We start from the raw sequence: 25,451 nt of genomic DNA, 5'->3' as shown, positions 1-25,451 counted from the left end.
CAAAGAAATGATGGATTTAGGCCCAGATCACTGTACTGGGGTGAATGTATGACATTGTTCTGCATTCTGTCCATCAACTGTTGTTTTTGCATTTGTCACCCCGAGTGTGATAGGTATGCTCAGACGTGAGTCCCGTGTGCTCCACGCCACTGGAGTCAAGCTATCCTGGCTGAAGACGGCTGATAGCCAGAAACCGGTCCTAGGATGCTTGATTCCGGTCCAGGGAAGACATGGCTTGGCAGTTCGGGCTGGACTGTTCCATGAGGCACAGGGTCAAGGCTGATTTGCATATGGCCATGTCTGAACTGGGGTGGTGTGGTGAGCAAAAAAACGATGGATTTAGGCACAGATCTCTGTACTGGGGTGAATGTATGACATTGCTCTGCATTCTGTCCATCAACTGTTGTTTTTGCATTAGCCCTAAAACTGTGGCAGAGACCTTTCTTAAATAGGAACATTTATTGGCGACTTTATGTGGTACGGTCCCAGATCTATTTTTGACTGGATCTAGCAGTAATCTTCAACACAATATACTCAAACAAACCAACCAGAAGATGTGTCTCAGCTGTTTCATTGATGAGCTGAGAAAGAAATAGGTAGCTAGATTTGCATTTTTGGACCTTCTCGACCCTGGTAATTTAGCCATACAAGTGCATCTCCAGCCCATGGGTCATCTTCTAAAATTTACTAAATCAGTAACAAAGAAGAAGGTGTCCTCAATAAAGCATACACAGCTGCCTATGATTATGTATTCTTTTACGCCAGTCAACAGCAGGACAAACTGACAACGTGAGCAGTAGAGAATGTCCTATACAAGAAATAACACAGCATTGACAGGGTAAATTAAGGTTTCAAAATAACACTAGTGCAAAAACTATATGCATTACGAACCAATGTATTTTTGGGCTGGTGTAAAAACATAAGAACCCACTAGGGTTTATTGAACCCTTATTTGTGCATCATCATATTATTGATGTTTTAGGTAAGCATGGGCGTAAAATCCGTTACGCTCGCGGATTTTTCGTATTTTCGGAGAATCCGCAATCCGCGAACTCTCGCGGATGCGGCGAGAATACGCAAATCCGCGCAAAGCGGATTTTTGGTTTGTGTTCGCACTGCTCGCGCTGCTCGCGGTCCGCGGCGCGAGCAGGAACAATCTCGCACTAGCGAAAGTACAAAAATTAGTAAAGGAAGTGGCCCAGTCTCCAACTTCCTGTTCCGGTCCAGCAAGCTCCTCCCATAGGGGTGGGGTGAAGGAAGTGCCCCAGTCTCCAACTTCCTGTTCCTGTCCAGCAAGCTCCTCCATTTCCTGGCCACTTTGATTTCGATCTTGACTGGGAAGGATTACTTTTTGTGGTTGCTGCTGGATATTTGGATTTGAGGCCTTTTGGATTACTTTTGGATTCGAAATTTGATTTCACAAAGAACACAAAGAAGTAAGTTGATGTTGTTTGTTTGTGGTGATTTTTGTGTGTGTTGTTTTTTTTTCGACTTTTTTTGGGGGGAAAATCTGCAAGTTCGCGAGCTGAGGATGTTTTTGCTTGTGTTCGCACTGCTCGTGTCCCGCGCAGCAACAATCTCGCACTCGCGAAATTGTAAAAATTACAATTCTGCTGCACATGAATTGAAAACCACCAGGCTTATTTATGGGTGCATGCATGATACAACTGTTTTGTTGAATTTTTTTTAACATGATTCTGGCCAGGGCATGGATGGCATTGGATTGTGCTGATTTTTGTGTGTTTTAGGACTTTTTGGGGTGGTGTTGGGGGCTTGCTATGTGGGTGGGGGCCATTTTATTGTCTGGTCCCGTGTGGGTGGGGGTCTAGGGGCCATTTGTAAGCCAGTTTGTGTGCTTTGTGCCATAGGCCTGCACCCACTGTGCTCTGATGTCATCCATTATGCCCAGGGGGGCCCAGAATCGGTCTGTTTGCGGATTTTGCGGGTTTTTGCCACGTTCGCGCCGTGAAGCAACAATCTCGCACTCGCGAAATTGTAAAAATTGCAATTTTGCACCGGAAAACCACCAGCAGGCAGCATAAGCCTTCTGAAAGTTGATGGATGGCATTGGATTGTGGTGATTTGATTTGTGTTGTGTGTTTTCACTTTTTGGAGTAGGGGTTGGGTGCTGGCTATGTTGGTGGTGGCCATTTTGAGGCATGGTCCTGGCCATGTGGATGGGGGGGTCAAGCGGCCATTTTGAAGGCAGGCAGTGAGCTTTGAGACATAGGCCTGCACCCATTGTGCCTTGCTTTCACCCATTGTGCCCAGGCGGAGTCAGGGGTACATGAAAGTACAACCCTCTGTGTGTGTGCTCTCTTGGATCAATGTTAAATTCCTGTTTCCCAAAAATTTAGCAAATCCTAATTTTGAAATTTCCATATTGTGTGGTGTGCACGTGTGTATTCATAAATGCCTACTTGCAAACTGTTTATTCAAGCGCTACATATGCAACATTTATATTTACTGATGTTCCTCTGTCTTCGTTTGCTTTTAGGTGCACAAAACTCTGCATCATCGTTGAGCATCAGTGCCAGGAAGAAGTGCTGCTGCGGCCTGTTGTTCCGACATCTGAAGAAGATGGCTCCAAAAAGAGGTGCCCGTAGGTCCTCTTGCAAGAAAGATGTCTCTACTAAGGAGAAGAAGAAGCAAGTGGCACCACTTACCAAGGAGACTGGTGGCTCGACCACTACATTTTTTGGGGAAAAACAACAAAAAAAACAAAGGCCCACCATGAGTGCTGCACAGGTAGCCTGTTTAGTTGTTGAATGCCAGTCAACAGCAGGACAAACTGACAACGTGAGCAGTAGAGAATGTCCTATACAAGAAATAACACAGCATTGACAGGGTAAATTAAGGTTTCAAAATAACACTAGTGCAAAAACTATATGCATTACGAACCAATGTATTTTTGGGCTGGTGTAAAAACATAAGAACCCACTAGGGTTTATTGAACCCTTATTTGTGCATCATCATATTATTGATGTTTTAGGTAAGCATGGGCGTAAAATCCGTTACGCTCGCGGATTTTTCGTATTTTCGGAGAATCCGCAATCCGCGAACTCTCGCGGATGCGGCGAGAATACGCAAATCCACGCGAAGCGGATTTTTGGTTTGTGTTCGCACTGCTCGCGCTGCTCGCGGTCCGCGGCGCGAGCAGGAACAATCTCGCACTAGCGAAAGTACAAAAATTAGTAAAGGAAGTGGCCCAGTCTCCAACTTCCTGTTCCTGTCCAGCAAGCTCCTCCCATAGGGGTGGGGTGAAGGAAGTGCCCCAGTCTCCAACTTCCTGTTCCTGTCCAGCAAGCTCCTCCATTTCCTGGCCACTTTGATTTCGATCTTGACTGGGAAGGATTACTTTTTGTGGTTGCTGCTGGATATTTGGATTTGAGGCCTTTTGGATTACTTTTGGATTCGAAATTTGATTTCACAAAGAACACAAAGAAGTAAGTTGATGTTGTTTGTTTGTGGTGATTTTTGTGTGTGTTGTTTTTTTTTCGACTTTTTTTGGGGGGAAAATCAGCAAGTTCGCGAGCTGAGGATGTTTTTGCTTGTGTTCGCACTGCTCGTGTCCCGCGCAGCAACAATCTCGCACTCGCGAAATTGTAAAAATTACAATTCTGCTGCACATGAATTGAAAACCACCAGGCTTATTTATGGGTGCATGCATGATACAACTGTTTTGTTGAATTTTTTTTTAACATGATTCTGGCCAGGGCATGGATGGCATTGGATTGTGCTGATTTTTGTGTGTTTTAGGACTTTTTGGGGTGGTGTTGGGGGCTTGCTATGTGGGTGGGGGCCATTTTATTGTCTGGTCCCGTGTGGGTGGGGGTCTAGGGGCCATTTGTAAGCCAGTTTGTGTGCTTTGTGCCATAGGCCTGCACCCACTGTGCTCTGATGTCATCCATTATGCCCAGGGGGGCCCAGAATCGGTCTGTTTGCGGATTTTGCGGGTTTTTGCCACGTTCGCGCCGTGAAGCAACAATCTCGCACTCGCGAAATTGTAAAAATTGCAATTTTGCACCGGAAAACCACCAGCAGGCAGCATAAGCCTTCTGAAAGTTGATGGATGGCATTGGATTGTGGTGATTTGATTTGTGTTGTGTGTTTTCACTTTTTGGAGTAGGGGTTGGGTGCTGGCTATGTTGGTGGTGGCCATTTTGAGGCATGGTCCTGGCCATGTGGATGGGGGGGTCAAGCGGCCATTTTGAAGGCAGGCAGTGAGCTTTGAGACATAGGCCTGCACCCATTGTGCCTTGCTTTCACCCATTGTGCCCAGGCGGAGTCAGGGGTACATGAAAGTACAACCCTCTGTGTGTGTGCTCTCTTGGATCAATGTTAAATTCCTGTTTCCCAAAAATTTAGCAAATCCTAATTTTGAAATTTCCATATTGTGTGGTGTGCACGTGTGTATTCATAAATGCCTACTTGCAAACTGTTTATTCAAGCGCTACATATGCAACATTTATATTTACTGATGTTCCTCTGTCTTCGTTTGCTTTTAGGTGCACAAAACTCTGCATCATCGTTGAGCATCAGTGCCAGGAAGAAGTGCTGCTGCGGCCTGTTGTTCCGACATCTGAAGAAGATGGCTCCAAAAAGAGGTGCCCGTAGGTCCTCTTGCAAGAAAGATGTCTCTACTAAGGAGAAGAAGAAGCAAGTGGCACCACTTACCAAGGAGACTGGTGGCTCGACCACTACATTTTTTGGGGAAAAACAACAAAAAAAACAAAGGCCCACCATGAGTGCTGCACAGGTAGCCTGTTTAGTTGTTGAATCACCAACGACCAGTGATGTTGGATCATCGCAAGAAAGTAGCAGCACGCCATCAACACAGGTTTTAACTCATCTCACAAGTACTATTCAACAACCAAAGCCGCAACAACAACTGCATGGGCTACTAGTACAAGCAGAAGTACATGCGCAAGAAGCTGTCCAAGAAGGAGCTGTCCGAGAAGGAGCTGTCCGAGAAGGAGCTGTCCGAGAAGGAACTGTCCGAGAAGGAGCTGTCCGAGAAGGAGCTGTCCGAGAAGGAGCTGTCCGAGAAGGAGAAGGCCGAGAAGGAGAAGGCCGAGAAGGAGAAGGCCGAGAAGGAGAAGGCCGAGAAGGAGAGGTCCATGGAGACTTGCAAGTAGAGGTCAGTGAAGATGCCCATGTAGCGGCGCATGGAGCGGTGCAAGTGCCCACAATGGTTGTTCTTCCAGAAGTAGGGGCACAGGAGGAAATTGACTTTGGAGCCGGGGTATCATGTCAGGAAGACGAAGCCACTCAAGATCAAGGAGGGTGTGTAGAAGTTCCTCTTCAAGCCCCGCTCCATCAGATGATGATCTGGATCTAGATTGGCAACCATCTCTGACGTCTGAGAGGGAGGCACACCATGAGCTGCGAAAGGTATCACATGTTAAAAGGAAGGTCCCCGGAAAGCTCATACTTATGGATCCGAACGTCGGACTTGATGAAGTGGTGCATTCTGATGTTGTTGAACAGGATGACAGCAATGACCTAGTCATCACACATGTCAGTCCAGCCACACCGGCCATGCAGCAGACAGACATTTATACCCTATCCCGACGTCATGCAGAGCGTGACCCTGGCGACGTGGCACTGGTAGCACCACCAACGCAGTCAAGTAGTACCACAAGTTCAACAAAACCTACAGCTCCCATATTTTCTACCCAGAGGGGGACTCCATCCAGCTCGACTCCCTCAAGTAAGGTTGCTGCAATAATTGCACAACCCAGTAGATGTCTGCAAGGCTCATCCACCACTGCTTCATCTGGCATTGGCAGCAGTATCACCTCGTGCGGCAAAACCAGAAGTTTCCAGTCCCCAGTTTGGAACTTTTTTAGTGTCCATGAAAAGTATGATAACATAGCTGTTTGTTGCATTTGTAAGACTAGCGTTAGCCGTGGTAAGACTGGTACCAACTATGGAACCAGAGGCCAGATAGGTCATCTTGAAAGAAAGCACGCTGTCGAATGGTTTCCGCACCTAGCAAACGTCAAGGGAAAGCGATCCCAAAGGGAAAGTGGCCAAAATATACCCATAGTAGGTGTTTCATCTGAAGATGATGGGGAGGTAGAAGAAGCGTCAGACATGTGTCCGGTTGCACCCAGTACCCCTGGCAGCACCACACCCTCCGTAACACATAGCAGGCACACTGAGAGTCTGGGAGACACACCAATGCGGAAAATGTCAACACTGATCAGAAGTGGGTCGAAGAAGGCATCAGCATCATCCCGTAAATTTGTCCAGCGCACCATTTCAGCCATGTTCTCCTCAGATGCGCAATTTCAACGCAACCACCCAACTGTACGCCTGTATAACACTAAGCTGGCAAAAATGCTAGCGGTGGACCTTCTCCCTTTTTCGTTTGTCGAAGGTGTGGGTTTCCTTGAACTCGTGGTAACATTGGCCCCTAAATGGAAGGTTCCTAGCCGGTACTATTTTGCCAGGGTTGCTGTTCCAGCACTACACAAAGAGGTGCTTGAGTTGGTGGGGGCAGCTTTGCAGAAGAGTGCTGTTCACACTATACACTTGACAACAGACATGTGGACCAGTTGCCAAGCCCTTGATTACATGTGCATCACTGCACACTGGGTCTCTTTTTCGGGGGTTATAAAACAGATAAATGCAGGTGGTGACTTGGTCGAGATTTTTAAGGGTGCTCGTAAACATGCAACATTAGCCATGTTTGGCATGGAGAAAAGTCATACTGCAGTCAACATTTTGGCTGACTTCAACAAAAAGGTCTTGCAATGGCTGCGCCCAAGACATTGCAAGGTTGGTTATGTTTCTACAGATAATGGCAGTAATGTAGTTAAGGCCATGGCGGACGGTTTCTATTTCAGAGTGCTGTGTTTGGCGCACTGTATCAACCTTGTTGTGCAAAATTTTTTGAAAAAAGAACTTGCAGTCGACAAAACACTGACCATCTGCAGAAGAATATGCACACATTTCAACCATTCTTTTAAGGCCCGGAAGGAGCTGAGGCGCAAGCAAAATGAACGTAGAATGCCAGTGAAAGCACTTATCCAGGAGGTGGCAACACGTTGGAACTCAACCTTCTACATGCTTGAGCGTCTGCATGAGCTGTTTCCAGTAGTCAATGAGTATTTCTACAACATGGGTGGTGATACGACAGAAATGATGCTAGCGGTGGAGCAATGGCAGCTAGTTAAAAGCCTGACAGACATGCTTCGGCCTTTTGAGGTCTTCACGCGTGACGTCAGCAGGGAGGACTGTTCTTTGAGCAAAGCTATCCCACTGTTGCTGAAGCTCGAGCACCAAGTCAAGGTGGTGTCTTCACAATTAAAGGACGTTGGAAAGAACGAAGCACATGAGTTGGCGCAGAGATTATTACAACGCCTAGTTAGCAATGAACGGCTTGTAAATATCAAGAAACAACAGCACTACATTTGTGCTACTATTCTGGATCCACGTTACAAAAAGCCATTGTTTGGCAAAGTAATAATTCCTTTTGAAACATCGGATGTTACAGAGTACAAAGGTTGGCTAGCTCAGTCAGCCATTCGTTTTGAAATAGAGCGGAAGGAAACTGTAGGAGAAGACAGTACTACTAGTGAATCAGCAGGCCATCAGGCGTCCCAAAAAAGCACTTCTGCATCTGTGCCTGTGGCAGAAGTGAGTGACTTTCCCTCTGAGCCGTTAACCACACCAGCAACCGTATCATCTGCACCAGGCGCAGGCGATATGTCTGAAGCGAGTTGGCTAACTCAGCTAGGGTTTCCTGGTCCTAGAAAGGACACAGAAGTGCAAAGTACAGGAATCCGGGAGGACATTCTTTCAATGGTGCAGGCCTATCTGGATGACTCAACAGAGGTCAATATTACTGAGGACCCATTGGCGTATTGGCATGGGAAAAGAAAAATATGGCGAGAGCTCACCAACCTGGCTATCAATTACTTGTCTTGCCCACTCGCAAGCGTGTCCTCAGAACGTGTTTTTAGTTCTGCTGGTGGCATTGTGACTTCCAAAAGGTCCCGCCTCTTGCCCGCAAATGTGGAGCGGCTCACCTTGATAAAGATGAACCAGCACTTCATACCACCAGATTACAGAGTACGAGAATGCACGCAGGAAGAAGAGGACACCGCCCTACCTGAGGAAAGTTCTCCTCAGTTACCAGAAGTAACCCCGACTGATGATTTAGCAGAGTATGAGGACGAGTTCTGCTTCCCTGACAGTGAGTTCTGAAAATGACTCAATCATTCATTAATTGTAATTAGTCCTCCTTATTCACTTTTATTCCTGTGTGTCTGTCTTTCTTTAGCAAGTGCTTCATCACATTCCCAACAAAACTGTAATCAACCAATAAAACAACAAGCCCATCAACAGAACTGTCTTGATTTTGATGCCGCAGCATTCCTCGGGTTCACAACAGTTAGTTGACAAGAACTCAGTCCTGGTCGTCTATCCTGAGTCCTCCTCCTCCAGACTCACCCTATCCATTACCCATAATGCTGATGCCTGGATTCTGCACAATGAAGAAACTTACTTAACGTTGACGAGTCCCCCACTGTGAATTCCAGGTGGAGCCAGCCCTCAAACACAAATTACAGGTAAGATAAGCGTTTGGATGGGAGGTAGTATAATGGAGTATTCGGAGAGGCGAGAGAGTGACAGTGGTACTAGCAGTAAAGTCCTAGGGCTCTTGAATTAACAAACTCTGTGACAGGCATTTACTTTGGAAAACATTTGGCCTATTACACGTGAACCAACACGATGACAGTGTTCAGTAAAACGAACTTACTGCAAAACCACCACCCACCAGGCTCAAAAGTAGTAAAAAACAGGTATGCTCAGATAAAGTTTGAAAAAGTATATTTATATCCCTAACAAAATAATCTCCCGCAAGACCCTCCCTAACCCCAACAAATAAATAGTCCATCAAAAGTCCCCAAAAAACCCAACTCCCAATTCCCACCCCCCAAAAGTCTAAAAAAAGGGGCAAGGGACACTCTACGGATGCAGGTTGTTCACTTTGGCCTCCAGGGCATCATGCCTTAGGGCCAGGGCATCGTACTCCTCCCGGAGCATGGCGTGATCTAAGCGGAGGCCCTCCATCACCTTTTTGTACTCCTCCCACTCCGCCTCCAGGTTGGACACTCTGCGGAGTGCACGGCGCAAGCGCGCCTTTACAGTACTGTGAGGAGGTGCAGCCTTTGCTGCTCGGCGGTGGCGTCTTCCAGCACGGCTCTGGTTGGCTGGAGCACTGCGCTTACCGGCAGAACGTGGGGTCACGGAGGAGGATGCAGTAGATGTAACATTTGATGCACTTGAGTGCGTGTCGTCCCCCTCCATTTCCACCAGCCGGCGATATTGCGCAACAGTGGCATCCAGCCTCCGTTGCCGGGCCAGTACAGCCAGCATACTCCTGCTCGGTTTTGCAGTTTTAGTATTACCAACTATAGAAGAAAGAAAGACATAATCTGTAACGAATGCTCTTTAAAAATATGATTAACACAAAATGATTCAGCAGGAAGTTGTGTCACAGTACAACTAGCAACTAGCCAGCGCAGTACAAATCTATTCAGGCCAGTATCATGGGCGTCTGCATGGAGGGGCAAGGTGGGGCGCTTATGGTTTGGTGCTCTTTCATATGAAAGAGATCTGGCAGAAGTGAGTGACTTTTCCTCTGAGCTGTTAACCACACCAGCAACCGTATCATCTGCACCAGGCCCAGGCGATAGGTCTGTTTCCCTCCCTCTCTCTCTCTCTCTCTGTCTCCCTCTTTCTGTCTCCCTGTGTCTCCCTCTACCTCGCTGTCTCTCTCTCTCTGTCTCCCTCCCTCACCCTCCCTCTGGCTCCCTCCCTCTCTCTCTCTCTCCTTCTGTCTTCTTCTCTCTCTGCCTCTATCTGTCTGTCGGTCCCAGCCTGCTGTAATTACCATATTGTAATTTGTCACTGGGCCAGCACTGGATACACATCATATGCTATCTAAGAGTCACATAGTACCATGATCCAGCTTACCTGTACTCGCCACCACCACTGCCTGCTTCCTCACAGTCTGATTGTCCTCTGGCGCCGCATCCTCCACAGAGTAGTCCTCAGACTCGGAGTCGATCACGATCACGTCCGAGCTGGCCCCGCCACCAGATGTTCCACCTAAAAAATATATTTAAGACTGTTAGATTACACCACTCACTAGTATTTGGTTTAGGAAGGAAGAAATTTGAAAACAACAGAAAAATTAATTGACTATCTACTCTAGTCTAAAGTAAAAATGTCCCTCCTTCCAGGGAAGGCTGTTGTCTTGCTGCTTTTCTTTGTCACAATTGATGAATGCTTGCTTAATTTTAACACACACCATTTTTCTCTGAACAGGCAGACGCTGGACTTCTACGGACAAGAGCAACATCAACTAAACCAGGTGAAAGCTCGGCTCGACCACAAGAAATGTGTTCCAACTTCCATTACTCATCAACTCAGCAGCAAGCACTTTTCCTTTTCCAGCTAACTGTTTATTTTAATATATGTGTTTACTTTTACTTTTAATGAAGCTTTTAAACTTGAATAGACTCTGTGGTTTTTTGGTCCTGCAGACTAGAGTGACTGAGCGAAAGGTTTTGTAATTTTTGCAAGGAGGAGTCCGTGCCGCTGACACTACCAGGTTTATACAGTGTGCCAAACACACCACTCTGAAATATTATGACTCTGGTCTTTCGTGTCCATAGTTTGGTTTGTGGAGATTTGTCCCTGCAACAGTAGTATTATTGATTTTGCTCCTATCTAAACACTGTTTCGAAAAAATTAAATTAGGAACGCTTGGACAACAATAGGTCCTCTATATTTAAATGAAAACTTACTGGGGCCAGCAAAGGAGCACTCGCGGCCCTGGCCTGCATCCTCCTCCTTTGGAACCACTGCATCCACTGTTTCTGTCCGCTTGCCCCTGGGCGGACCTGACGTACAACATGAAAGAAAGAACAGAAAAAATTGATGATTGCTGCGTGTCGATGTCCTTGTCAACCAAATCAAACATTTAGAAAGAACAAGAACCAACTATTTCAGCCAAAAAGAGGGCTACAAAGGAAGGACTGCACCTGATCCTCTACTCTAGGGGCAGATTTACAAGCCCCTTGCAGCTCTTTTGCTCCGTTCTTGCGTCACTTTTGTGACGCAGCGCCACAACAAGAGAGGCGCCATGGTGTGGCGTATATTAACAACGTGACGCATATGGGAGATGCATCCCATTCTAAAGCCCTGCGCCATAAGGGAGCGTTCCAGCGCAAGGGAGGGCGTTCCTGCGCAGGAACGCATGCTAAAAGTGGCTATGGGGAATAGATAAAATTTCAATCAGTCATTTAGGACAATGATCCATCACTGAAACCCTGCGCCTGCATGAAACAGACTTACGGCTTGACGCAGCATTGCTGGAGCTGCGCCATCGTTGCAACGCAACTCCATCAATGAGCCGCCTTTACGGCACCGATGCGTAACGCTTCGGTGACGTTTTGGCACCATGGCGTGCCGCATTGAAAATACGGCGCACCATGGGTGGTGCTGGCGTGCCTCACACTTTGCAGGGATGCGCAGGTAATTGCTAATCTGACACTTAGGGGCATACTTACGAGTTCTGTGCTGGACACCTCCAGATGTGCACCAGAACAAATGCGTAACGCAAAACTAACCTTGCGTCACGGCAGATGCGCCGCAATTACAATGCGGCAAACCCTGGCGCAAGGGTAGGCAGATGCGTGACGCATCTCGTGACGAAAGAGGGGTGCATCTCTACAGTCGCATCGCAGGCGCGATGCAACTCTAGCAATGCTCAGGGCTGCCCAATACTCAAGATACCGCATCAGTCCTTACGCCTGCTTCAAGCAAGCAGGCATAAAGAATTGACGTAGCAGCGTCGCGGAAGTGCCTGCGTTAAATCTTGTAGATTTCACGCAGGCACTTTTGCGAGGCACACATCTGCCTGACCGCCACCCGCCCCCCTCCCCCTGCGTGGGAACGCTCCCATTGTGGCGCAGGCCCAGGTCTTAACGTGGCGCATCTCCCTAGATGCATCACGTCGTACATGAAACGCAGGGATGCGCCACGTTTACGTCGCTGTGCGTCAGGTAAGGCAGCGTAAACGTGGCGCAAGGGGCTTGTAAATCTGCCCCTTTGTGTCTAGCATTACGCAGTTCTGTAAAGTACACTCATACATTACTCAGCCCAAATAAATGAACACATAATAGAAAACAAATAAGCAGTGGCACCGCCACAGAGAAGGAGAGCAGTGCACCTGAAATGCACAGAAGATTTTGAAATATTAATTTACCTCTCCTATCAATGTAATCAGCAGCATTATTGCTCTTTGTAAAAAAGTTAAAGCAAACATTTGCAATATTATATAACACACAGAGCAGGAGAAAAAACAGAGTAGTGACGAGTGATGAAAAAATTGCTACTACTACTCACCAAGCCCGGGGACCTCCACTCCCAGCAGGTCGAGCAGGTCGTGCTCCCGGTCCAGGATGTCGGTCCAGCGGTGGGTCACCTGATTATAGGTGCGCTGGACCCCCGTGATGTTAAAAAGGGCCCGGCACACCTGCCCCCACCGCTTCCGTCGCTCCTGGCTGTTGGTGTAACCGGCAGCGATCCTGCCGCCTGCCGCGATGGTCCTGGGGAGACGGCGCTGCACATAATAAACAAGTGAGCCCACCTCCTCAGGACTGAAGATCTCCCGGGGCACCACCATTTCCGCCCTCAAGCGGCCACACGGGAGCCGGGCACGGGCTGCGGCGGCCGTCTTGGGCAGCTTGACTGCTGTCTTCACCATGTTCTGGGCAGGTAAGGAGATAAAATGAAAAAGAATAAGAGTAGAAAAGAAGGAAATAAAAGTTTAAAAAAGTAGATGAAAAGTAAACAAAAGTAGACTAAAACACAAAAATATAGACCTAGAAAACAAGAGGGATAGAAAAAAAGTTTAATAGATCAAAAAAAAAATAAAACAAGCAAAGGATGGCAGAGATATACAGAGGATAGAAACACCATGCCCAGACACATAGGAATGAATGAAAAACAAGATGGCCGCCCGAACACGTGCGTGTAAGTAAGTTTGCACGCGATTTCTCTCGCGAACTCGTGCGAACTTGTATTCGCAAGGCGCTCATCGCGCGAGATTACACATAGCGGGCGGAAACGGAAATACGTCACGCAAACAAAATGGCGGCGCCCATAGTCAACCTTGTGGTAACTCGCACGAGTTCGCGGCTTCCACGGTCAATTTCGCACGACGCCGCGCCTCGCGAATAGGGCGAAATTACCGAAAAACGAGTTTTGCAAAAGCAAAACCAACAAGCAGGTGCAAAAGCTCGAGCTCATCATTTGTAACCATTTCCCTGTAGTGCTTCCTGAAGGGGCCCTCCAGAATCCGGTTGCCTACTTGCAACTATTGTGTGACCCTGCTCTGACAGTCACAGAATAGTTACAAGTATGCCATTGCATCCTGTTAATTTTTTTTTACATTGCAACAAAAAGGAAAGGGAGCAGACAAGCAGGTGCCAGCCTTCATTAATGTCAGTTGGGGCAGGGCAGGTGTTGTTGTTTGCAAAACTTAAAGCACTTAGCAGGTGTGCTTTGCTTTGCCTCAATAATGTACACTCACTGGTCAATCAGAGGGTGCTGTGATGACACCGAGGGTGGCATGGGTGTGCCAGCCAGAGGGTGGCATGGGTGAACCAGAGTGCCAGTGTTGACAGGATGGCAGTGCTTTGCTTTGCCTCAATAATGTACACTGGTGAACCAGAGGGTGCTGTGATGACACAGAGGGTAACATGGGTGAGCCAGAGGGTGGCATGGGTGACCAAAGAGAGTGCCAGTGGTAACAGAGGGTGGCAGTGATGAAGAAAGCCTTGCAAACAGGCTGGGCACGTAGAAACAACAAGTTCGCAAAACTGGCGACCCGACAAGTAAGTTTGCAATTTGCGAAATTGTACAAAACCCTCGCGAACTTGCAGAAACCCGTGCGAACACCCCCCCCCACAAAAATACGCAAATCCGCAAGAATTCGCGGATTTTGCGGATTTTCGCAATCCGCAAATCCGCAAATCCGCAAATTCGCGGATTGCGAATCCGCAAAATACGCCCATGCTTAGTTTTAGGTCTAGCTTCTCACCACCTGTTGCTAGCAATTGTTTAGAAAATACACTGGGCTTTGGCTCCAACCATTGCAGCATTACTCTCATGCTACTGGCCATTTGTGGTATCATTCAACCTTACAGAAAGTGTTTCCATTGGAGTCCATGAGGGACTATTTTACATCTGAAAAGTACAATGTCTGACAATTTAATCCCTTATCACCTATATGCATTCTATTAAAAAAGCAATCCTACTTCTTCACAACAGCAATGGTAAAGTCAAGGTGACAGACATTACTACAATAAACAGTGTTGGCATGATTCACAAAAGTAAACGTACACTTTTATGTAAGTTCAAGTCTTTTTTTCCTATTCAAAGGTTATTTTATGATTAGTAATTGTATGGCTATGGAGTCTCCCCACTCCTGACGGAGACTCGACACATAAAAAGATTGGACTGGCATATGTGCAGAGTGTCTGCCACAAGTGCACTGACTCTGCAATCATAAAGATACTACTCATAACATACATTTTTGAATAGGAAAGGTTGTACTCTTACACAAAGCTGTAAGCTCACCTTTGTGAATCAGGCCCTATGTGTGGATGCAACACCAATATAAAAAGCATTTGGCAATGTCTAGTTTACATGAATTGGCACATGTAAACCAGACCTGTTGGCTTTGCCACTGGCCCCAGTTTGCAAAACATAATCAAATGTAATTTGTGCCCAGCATTTAATCAAGAGTGGTGTAACTAGGCCCAAAGTCTCCATAGACCTGGTTTTGTGCTAAAACTTGGTTTTGAATGATCTCATAGGAGCAGGTCCCTCACTCCCCCTATTGATCAGAGAAACTAACAGTGCTTTTGTGCATGTCTGAAATGACTGTTGTCTTCAGGCTTCAAACTGTATGTGAAAGCACTGCAGGGAAGAGACATTCCTCTTCCCCAATTACGTTGATGCTTCATCTTAAGGATCACAAGCTATATGACATCCATTAGAGGTAGCTAGGTGGCATGGTGCCCTTCCTGGCACAACTATTGACACCTGTGGTCTACGGTGCTCTTGATACAGTGGTACTATGGAGGTATGTAGGAGCCTCTGGGTCGTTCTACTAGCCACTACAACAACAAACAACAAAGTGATGGAGGGAAAGCTTAAATGAATTTCAATTTGTAGTATTCACTCAGAGCTGCATTCAAGGTCATCGTTCCTCTAGCCACCAAGCACTCAATAGAAGATGCGCTTTTGAAGGGTGATCAGAGGAGCAGGGGCTTAGCTATCAGGGATCAAAGGGTGCATCATGTCAATCCTGCTTCACTTGTCTCCTAGTGAATCAATGTCAGTGACAAGCTTGTGCCTCCAGAACCCCAGCTTCTGACAGTATATGCTTGTCAAATGCTGATATCACCACCCATTTGCTACTCTGTACCATACATTCCAAGTTGTGAATTATTTTTGCATTTTTCTGCCCAGAGAAACAGCCCTCCGTGAAGAGCCAGACACTCTACGGCTACATTATTGGTCAACAGATCAAGATAGAGGATAGGTTTGCTTACCTGCTAGCAAGAAGGGCTGATCTAGTATAACCCTCCTAACTGTGGGAGAATGCCCCATGAGAAAGAGTCGTCAGAGTACTTGAGGTATCCTAAGGTTAAAGCTAAGCACACATGCATAGTCTGTCTTGCATGACTGACTGTAGATTACAATTAACACGTAAGAAAAAAAATACAACTTGTGCTATCCCTATTTACTAAGATCAATTAGCAAAAGGAAAATGGAGCAGTTTTATATATGAAAACCTTAGGCAAAATTAATCTGGATTGACACAGTGATGGATAGTCTTTACTTTTGAGAACACTTTCTTCCGATTAGGAAGACTATTGGATGGCACAATATAGAGACATGTGGTGCAGTTCTCATTTCTATGCGATGATTAGGTCTGGAGGGTGGGTTGCTCAGTTGAATGTCAGAGGAGCACAGACACTCTCACATTAGATTACTGGTACTGGTTGGGCATTGGTGTATGGGTATACAGATATATTGTTCTTAAGCATTAGGCTAATTAGGCTGAATGACTGAATGTTCAAGGTGAATGGCCAGAGGTCAGTAGTATTTTGCTAGAAGTAAAATTATTTATGAAATGCTAATTGTAGCAAATATGACTTTAGGGGATAGACACCTCAGATTGTTTGCTTTTGTCCCATCCACATTTTGGTTGGTATTTGTGCAATGTAACACTGCTATTCAGTCGTGCATTGGTCCTCAAATGGCATCGGTTAGATTGATTTCACCTAAATGGTCTAAATATCTGTCCTGTACTGTAGATGCAGCAGACCTATTGCATACCAGTTAAATGTTGTATGGGGGCTACAGTGTGTATTTACAACACCAACATGTAGCTCAGAAATATGTCTCTGAAGGCCTCTCTTGTGCTCTGAATGGACTGTAGTTTAAATGCACTGCAGTGACACATGACAAGGAAAAAGCCTTTTCAATGATGGACATGCCTATTTTTATATTTTAATAAGCCACTTCGTAAAGTGCACCTTGTAAGTCCACAGGGCAGGGTGCTATATATAACAATAGGGCACACCACATATTGGTGTTGGTGCACTTTCATAATAAAAGAAACCCAAACACTATTTTATTGTATAGGCTTTGCTGGACTTTTCCCTGAAAGGGCTTAGAGAGGATTAAAATATGTATTTCCTATCTCTGCCTGTTAAAATATTAGACAATTGCTACAAAGTTATGTCTTACTTAATTTCCAAAATCTTATTTAAAGGTGAAACAGAGTTTTGATAACTTAAGAGGAAAGATAACTGTATAAAAATACATTTTGGTTTGTCGGATTCCAAACTGGTCTAATAACAGTTTTGCCACCAGGCCCTTCCAGCCTTCAAGAGTTGGACTACACATCCTTAGTTGGGATAGTTAATAACTCAAGCTCAGAGGACAGTAACCTGAGCCAAGAAATAGGATACAGTGTTAACATCAGAGCATTTAGCATTGATTGGCTATCTGGGAGGGAATATGAATAAAAGGCAGAAGAAAGGATCGCTTTAGGACTTTCTCTTTTGACTTGGAGATGCCAGGAAGGACTCTTCCTATTAATTCCCAGGAACCTTATACACAGTTGGGTGTCAGTCACAAAAGGGAAAATAACCAATTTAGGCCCTGCCAGGAGTGAGAAAATCTCATCTAAATAGGGATGTGGTAAAGAGCTGAAGACAGTACTAACTGGTGGCAGAAGGGATCTACCCACATAAACAAAGGCTTCTGGGTAATTTTACAGCACAGCAGAAAATAAGTTAGTAAAAGGAGGTGAGGGACTGTAATGAAATAGGGATGGGTGATAGAATGTCACTTGCTGCTGCATAGGAAAATTCTGATAGCTTATTACACTACCACCTCAGAATATTCATTGACCTCAGAAATCTACACCTAAAGAAGACATCTCTACTGGAAGAAAATGTTTCAAAGACACCTAAAGTTTGGGAGAAATTGTTTAATTTGGTATATTCAGGCAAGGCACGGGTTCTGGAATCATGGAAAGAGGCCACTATGGTCCAGATTCTTAAACCATCTAAGGACACAGGGAAGGCAGAATCTTATCGCCCGATATCCCTGCTTGATGCAGACTATAAGATCTTTGTCAGCATTTTTGCAGGGAAGATTGGCTAAACTGGCTCCTCAGCTTATTCATCTTGACCAGAAAGAGTTTATTCCAGGGAGGCAGATCCATGAACTCACCCAGCAAGTAATTGGTTGTATGGGTCTGGCCACAACGCGTTCGATCCCTTTGGCGATAGTAACTCTAGATGCCGCCAAGGCTTTTGATTGTTTATTGGGCCTATCTATGGGAAGTTTTCGCGGCTATGGGGTTTGGACCTTACTTTATAACAACGTTGAAGGTTTTATATGAACAATCAATAGCTAGAATTCTCATTAATGGTTCCCTTACAAGTAGTTTCCTAATAACTAGAGGTACACGGCAGGGCTGCCCTGTATCACCATTATTATTTGACATCTACATCGAACTGATTGCCCTGAAATTGAGACAGGACGATCAAGTCATCCCTTTCATCACAGGCACGTATTTTAACCATTCCCAGGGTAGAAACATTAGTGAAAGATTTCGGGGCATTATCTGGATAACTGGTTATTAACTTAAAGACCAGAATAATGTGTTGGAATAAGGGAAGTATACAAAATGAGCTTAGATACCTTGGAATTAGCATCATTAAACCATTGGTTAGAATTCCTCAGTTTAATTTGGAAAGGATAGCAAAGGAGGTGGATACAATACTTGGGAGGTGGAAGAATTTACCTTTGACTATATATGGGAGAGTGAACATAATCAAAATGGTTGTACTTCCTAAATTGTCATATCTTTTGAATTGTATCCCTCGGGAGAGTCCCAAATTAATGATCAATAAGATACAGGGGAAATTAGTGAGTTTCGTTTGGGCGTCTAAGGGAGTCAGGCTTGCCTGGAAGAAATTGAGGCGTAAGCTGGGGAAGGGCGGCCTGGCCCTCCCAGACTTGAGGTTATACTGTATGGCATTTCAGTTTAAGAACTGTAGAATCCTTCTTGGTAAACCAAGATCTTTGGCATGGGGTGGAAGTTTGGAAGAAATGTTGAAGGAATGGGATTCTAAAGGTTTTATTTACAGCTTTGGGGCGAGAACATTTATTCTTTGGCTGAAGCAAGGAAGATTCTTGAAATGGGCTACTTCTCGGACTTCTCCCTAATCTGGTACTCACCAGGTATACCTGAGTGTCTTCAAGATCGGTTAAGTCTTCCACTGAGGATGGTGGGAAGTGTGGGGGGAACTTTTGACGGTGCAGGGTATGGTGCTCTGGGAAGTGCTGGTGGTAAAAACAGGCTATTCACTCTCAAGATTAAAGTATCTCCAGCTATCATCCTGGGTAATGACCAATGGGCAAGAGATTGGTGGGGTGTGGGATTTTAAATCTAAATTACAGAATGAGGCTCCCAGAAAAAAGGAAATAGCAGTCTGGTATTGGACTTTGTTGGAAACTGAGGATAAGAAGCTAAAAGCTCCCTATGAGATCATGTCCTTCAGATGATAGATCCTCAATCAATCTGGCATCGTTCCTTAAAGATTCTTTATAAGGTGGTTTATTTCTTCACAATAAACAGGCTGTATTGGTCTCCCCAAAAACTTGCCAAGTTTGTATCAGCACCAACCCCAAGGTGTTGAAGATGTGGTTTGCTAAGCACCGATGATCTGCACATGTTTTTGAGTGCCCCAAATTACAGGATTATTGGAATGTATGACGTTACGACGCATACATTCACAACGCATACCATTACAACGCAACTTGCACAATGCAAAATTCATTACAATGCATGCATTTACAATGCATGCCATTACAACGCAGGTGCTATTACAACGCATGCCATTACAACGTAAGTATGGGTAAGTATTTTTTTATTTAAATTAATGGTAATGTAATAGTAGGGTAAGTGTTGGATAGTGTAGGGGTTAAAATTACTATTCTAACTCCAGGGGGTTGTAATAATAGGGTGAGTGTTGGATAGTGTAGGGGTTAAAATTACTATTCTAACTCCAGAGGGTGTAATAGTAGGGTAAGTGTTGGATGGTGTAGGGGTTAAAATTAAATAAACTAAATTAAAATGTATTACATTAAATTTAAAGTAAATTTAATATAATTAATTTATTAAAATATAATTAAATTAAATTGAGATTAGATTAATATTAATCAAATTAAATACTTACCCATACTTACGTTGTAATGGCATGCGTTGTAATAGCACCTGCGTTGTAATGGCATGTGTTGTAATAGCATCTGCGTTGTAATGGCATGTGTTGTAATAACATGCGTTGTAATGGATCTTGCTTTGTAAAAGTTTAGTTGTAATGGTAGTGCGTTGTAAAAGTTGCGTTGTAATGGCTGTTTCCCGATAATTGGAATGCCGATGAGAATGCTGTTAATAACATCTTTCAGTCAAATGTAACAGTAAGCCTAACACTGGAATTGATGGGATTGGATAATGTTCCCAGACAGTCCCTCTCTGCAAACAGGAGAGATCGTCTCTTCTGTATAATGCTTATAGCTAGGTGAGAGATTTGTAAAAGATGGTTAGATCCACTCCCTCCCCAGGGCTGTAATTGGCTTCAGGCGCTTAGCACTATATGTAAAATGGACATTCAGAGGGGGTTCTTGCAGTGTGATTTGGGAAGACTATTTGAGCTGGAATGGAACAATAAGGACCTAAGCTGATGTCCAATGATTACACCTGCATGAAACCAGTAGCCAAGAAACAGGAAGGACTGGAATGGCAGAGCTAGATGTGAAATTGTAAGTGGCCTGATGGCGGTACAGGTCGTATTATAAGGCAAGGCTTTGCAATACTGGTGATATGAGGACAAAAAAGAACAAAATCAAAGACCCCTACTAAAAGAAAGACAGCCCTTGTTTCCTGACCTTTGAAGGCCCGCAGGGATAGGATCTATTCCCCAAGAGTCAGATGACTGATCTACTGATTACCTGATCTAAGGACACAAAAAGACGTGAGACATGTTTAAAGTGCTACTTAAGTGGGTAGTATAATCAGTGCTGCAGGCTCACTAGTAGAATTTAATTTACAGGCCCTGGGTGCAGGTAGTACTACTTTATGAGGGACTTACAAGTAAATTAAATATGCCAGTTGGGTATAAGCCAACCTAACATGTGTTAAGGAGAGAGCACAAGCAGTTTTCCACTGGTTAGCAGTGGAAAAGAGCACAGATCCTAAGGTCAACAAAATCAAATTCAGCTGAAATAGAAGGAGGAAGCAAAATGTCTGGGGATGACCCTGCAGGTAGGCCAAGTCCAATTGATACAGTCTGTGATCCATAACTGTTGGCACATCTTATGTTGTTCATGAACAAACTAAAGTTGTTGCGCTGCATTGATTGAAGGGGAGAGAGCAGAAGAGTGCCACATCTACTAAGATGTAGCACTGTTTTCTTCTCTCCTTGCTCTGGCACAATTTGGCTGCCATGTGCCATTGCACACACCCTTGCAGCAAGTGCAAGATGTGTGTGTTCTGTAAAGAATCGTTGTTGTACTGTAAGGCAATCTTCCAGTACAATAAAACTATTCTTTAACACTGTTCCTGCTTTGTATGTGTGCTGTGCTATTCTGCATGCATGCAAAGTAGTATACTGGAGGAGAAATTAAAACATTTCCCTTTGTTGCACCATCCCCGAGGAGGATTTGGATTACGGTGCAAATGCCTTTGATGCAAAGTAATGCAAAGCGGTGCTGAGAACAACTTTGCATTCCTTTGGAAACTATCCAGCATGAATCCTGATTTGGGTTGAAGAGTAAATCCCAACATAGCACTTTGGGTCATTTCTGCATCAGAAAAGTAACGGAAACCCGGCACAAAGTGTAAGTCTGAGCCACGGTGTTGGGGCTCTACTGTGCTAGAGAATTTTTATGTAAGCTTTTGGTAGTTGGCTTTCTTATGAATTAGTCAGGTCTAGTAGCTAAATTGATGATCGTGACTGCATGATATGAGATCTAGTTCTTATTTTTCCTTGAACAAATTAGGTGGTCTTTGGCAAACTGCTCTGTTTGCCTGTGTCTCAAGTTCTTTAAGTGCTTATTTTCTTAGTGTTTAAAAACAAGCAACATTTAGGCCCTCATTACGATGTTGGGCGAACTCCAGTCAAGCCGACACAGTTGTGGAGTGGCAACTGATCGACCATAGGTCGGAGGTTCCGAACATCGTATTACAATGCGACTGCACATAGTGCAGTCGCAAACTCCTATTTCTCTATTAGAACTTGTGCGGTGAGCAGAAATCGCCTGCAGCGCAAGCTCCCAAAGAGAAATGAGAATTTGTGTAAATCCCTGCACCATTTGGCAGACACCTCAAGGTGCCTGCCACATGGTGCAAGGATTTACAGGGGGACCCAACCGGGGGGCCGCAGTGAGAAAGGGGCACTGTTAGGGGCCCCCAAAGTTGCTTTCCATGTCCGAAAGCCCGACATGGAAAGCCTGTCGGAAACCGACATCATGATCCAGATTGCGGAAATGCTGTCTGCACGAGATTATGGTGGGTATCCGACTAGCCGACGGGCTTCATGAATGACCAACCGGTTTGAATTCCGAATGCCATTATCCTAATATGGCAGTCAGAATTCAAACCAAGGTTGTTGGTCGGAAAGCTTTTGGACCAACATCCTAATGCGGGCCTAAGTGTTGAGAAACAAGTAAAAACAGGTAATTCATGCCTAGTTAATCTGGGAACTACTCTGGGAAGAGCTGGGAGTTTGAAAGCACTGCCATGTTTTGTTATAACCTCTTTAATCCCAGCCCCCTGATTTTCCTCCCTAAAAGAATTGTTGGCAAGAGATTTTCGTTCTTGATTTGTCTTTTTGGATCATAAGAAAAGTAATTTAGATTAGGTAGACATTTCTGATCCAGGCCAAATTGTTTTGGACGACATTTTTAAAAATGGCAGATTTGTTGCAGGGGTGATGTAATATTTCAGGAACCATGAGAACTATATCCTTAATTTTGGTGTCAAAACATAGGTTTTGGGGGTCAAGTAGTCTTAAAGAGACAGAAAATAACTCCTCAGAGAAACCCTTCCACCATTTCCCAAAATGGCGGCTATAATAGAGAAAGACATATATAGAAATTAAACAAATAATAGTGGTTTTTGATCCTTTTATTTATACACCAAAGAGTGTTTATGATCTGAATATGGAAAAAATAATGTTTATCACTACAGTTTTAGACACATTCTCATAGTTGACTTTATTTATTACTTTTGGCACTTACTCGTGGTACATTTACAGAATATTTAACATTTGAGAAGAACATATCGACAGGGACATCTTTTTGTAGCTCAGGTTTTGCAAGAACATGTAAGTGTAAGTTCTGTGGTTAAAGGCATTAGACATTTAATAGGTTTTAGCACCCCATAAATATCTTCCCAACAAAATTCACACAGATATTTCTCTACCTATGCATGATACAAAACATTTACACATCTTCTGATCAAATAAAACAGTATAATGTGTCCATGCACAGAATATGGTGTTGGTGGAAGGTCACTTAGCAGGACTGATCTCTCTGTACTGAAGATGATGAAATGTCTGACAGTCAGAACTCATTTTCAACACACCACAAGCTATTTTTCTACATCTTTAAATTCACAAATAAAAAATGAAAATCTCTGGACAACAATTTTTGTAGGAGGCATATCAAGGGGCCAGGAACAGATTAGGGAACAGATTGCAAAAGACGCGTTTGTATTTCTTGACAATGTCATGAGGCAAAGAGAGGGGAACCCCACAGGAATCTCTGTCTTGTCTCCCCTGAGATTTGCAAGAGGTGCTTAAATATAGGCCAGTGAAACGCACATTAACACCGGAAAGCCACTGAGGGCTTGGTGGAGGTAGGTGTGCAGTGCCGTCTTGACGCATGGGCAGGCTGGGCAGTTGCCCCGTGGCCCCACGAGTATAGGGGCCCCATGCTAATCTATGCACAGACCACAGGCTCAGAGCCAGCAGCTGAAAGACAAAACGATATTTGAATATTGTTTCATTTTTCAGCTGCTGGCTCTGATCCAGAGTGTTCAGGGGGGGGGGGGAACAGGTCATGGGAGGTGGTTGTGTAGGAAGGGCCCAGAGCACAGCTTTACCCGGGGGCCTATAATGCTGTTAAGATGGCCCTGTAGGTGTGACGACATCTTGTGGTGTAACTTGAACAAGCGCAGTGCTCTTGCGACAGAGAACCAGCGCTTCACACTGCCAGTCTGAAGGTTTGCTTTGTTTAATACTTTGGAACCTGGCTCCCCGGTTCCAAAATCGACATCCTTGTCTTCTGCTTTTTGAATAGTTTTAAACAGTTGGTTGAACTGTGTCACGGTGTTCATCGTCAGCTGCAAACTCCATGCACTAGTGGGTGAATGCCGAGCTGCAAGTGTGCAGTCAATGTGAGGGATCTGCAAGAACTGAAGACATAAGTGCTGAGATGTTTACGGCGAAAGACACACACTTATTTAAGCGATTAGCATTTTAGTAAATGAGATATTTAAAATGGTGTTGCTTCATAAGAATTCAGCTCCCAATAATGTTTTCTACAACCTGTTTGACCCCAGATCCCACCAATAAACCAATGCATATATATATCCCTACCAATGTCTCATTAACCGCTGTCTGTTATGAAGTCCATGCGCTCTTTTTAGGTCTCGGCTATTATATCCCGCAGGGATTAATAGCCGAGTGTATAGCAGACGAAACAATCTCTTGAACAAGCGCGGATTACGTGCAGTTCATGTGATGCACTTGTGTGAGACGCGCATCCACGTCAAACCCATCAGCCTCGCAGTACCAGACTTCAATGCAATGCCTCCCAAGCTGCTCCCCCGCCCCCGCCATAAGACTTCAAAGCAATGCGCTGAAAGGTCACCATTTGCCAGCATGCGGCCGTTAGCGCTTTCATCCCTATCACTCCCCCCTCTCCTACTTCCCCTCCCGCCTTCCAAACAGCATTGAGCCCTGAAGACTTGTTCTTTTTAGGTCTCGACGTCTGGCAATGCGCTTGCGCATTGCAGATGTCGAGACATATAGAGGTAGAACAGGGAAGCTTACCAAGAGGGCTTTGGCAGGCGGATTACGCACAGTGCATGTGCCCGTGCACGCGCTTGCCATTTGCTCCCCGAGCCGCCTCGCATCATCGCATCAGACCCGCCACAGCAATGCCGAGAGCTTCAGACTTCAAAGGAATGCTCTCCCCCGCCCCCCTCTGCGCAATGCCAGAGCTTGTACTTCGAGAGGCATGACATTTCCCACCAGCCACGTCACGCGCTCCGCAGAATCAGCCCTTCTCCCAGCACTGCCTGTCCTTCAAAAGCAGCTTATTCAACTTTCAAAAGAACGACGAGTCAGCCTGAGGAACAGACGGTACTCTCTCAGCTCAATCTATTTTTTCACTTAAAATCACAATTTAAAACGTTTATAAAAGTATATATTTAACATTTTCTGTGTTCCAAGAGAATACATTCGCCTCCTTTGTTAAGGTCAGACCCCAGTAACTTTATTTAAACATGCCTGCCATCTACCTCACTCTCACTACTTCACTCTCTCTCTCTCTCTCACTACCTCACTCTCTTTCTCTCCCTCACTACCTCACAACCTCACTCTCCCTCACTACCTCACAACCTCACTCTCCCTCACTACATCACAACCCCACTCTCCCTCACTACCTCACAACCTCACTCTCCCTCACTACCTTACAACCTCACTCTCCCTCACTCCCTCACTCTCTCTCTCTCTCACTAACTCACTCCCTCACTCTCTCTC

Source organism: Lissotriton helveticus, chromosome 10, assembly GCF_964261635.1.
Source record: "Lissotriton helveticus chromosome 10, aLisHel1.1, whole genome shotgun sequence".
Classification (NCBI taxonomy): Eukaryota; Metazoa; Chordata; class Amphibia; order Caudata; family Salamandridae; genus Lissotriton; species Lissotriton helveticus.
The sequence above is the reverse complement of the archived record's forward strand: the minus strand, read 5'-3'. Positions refer to the sequence as shown.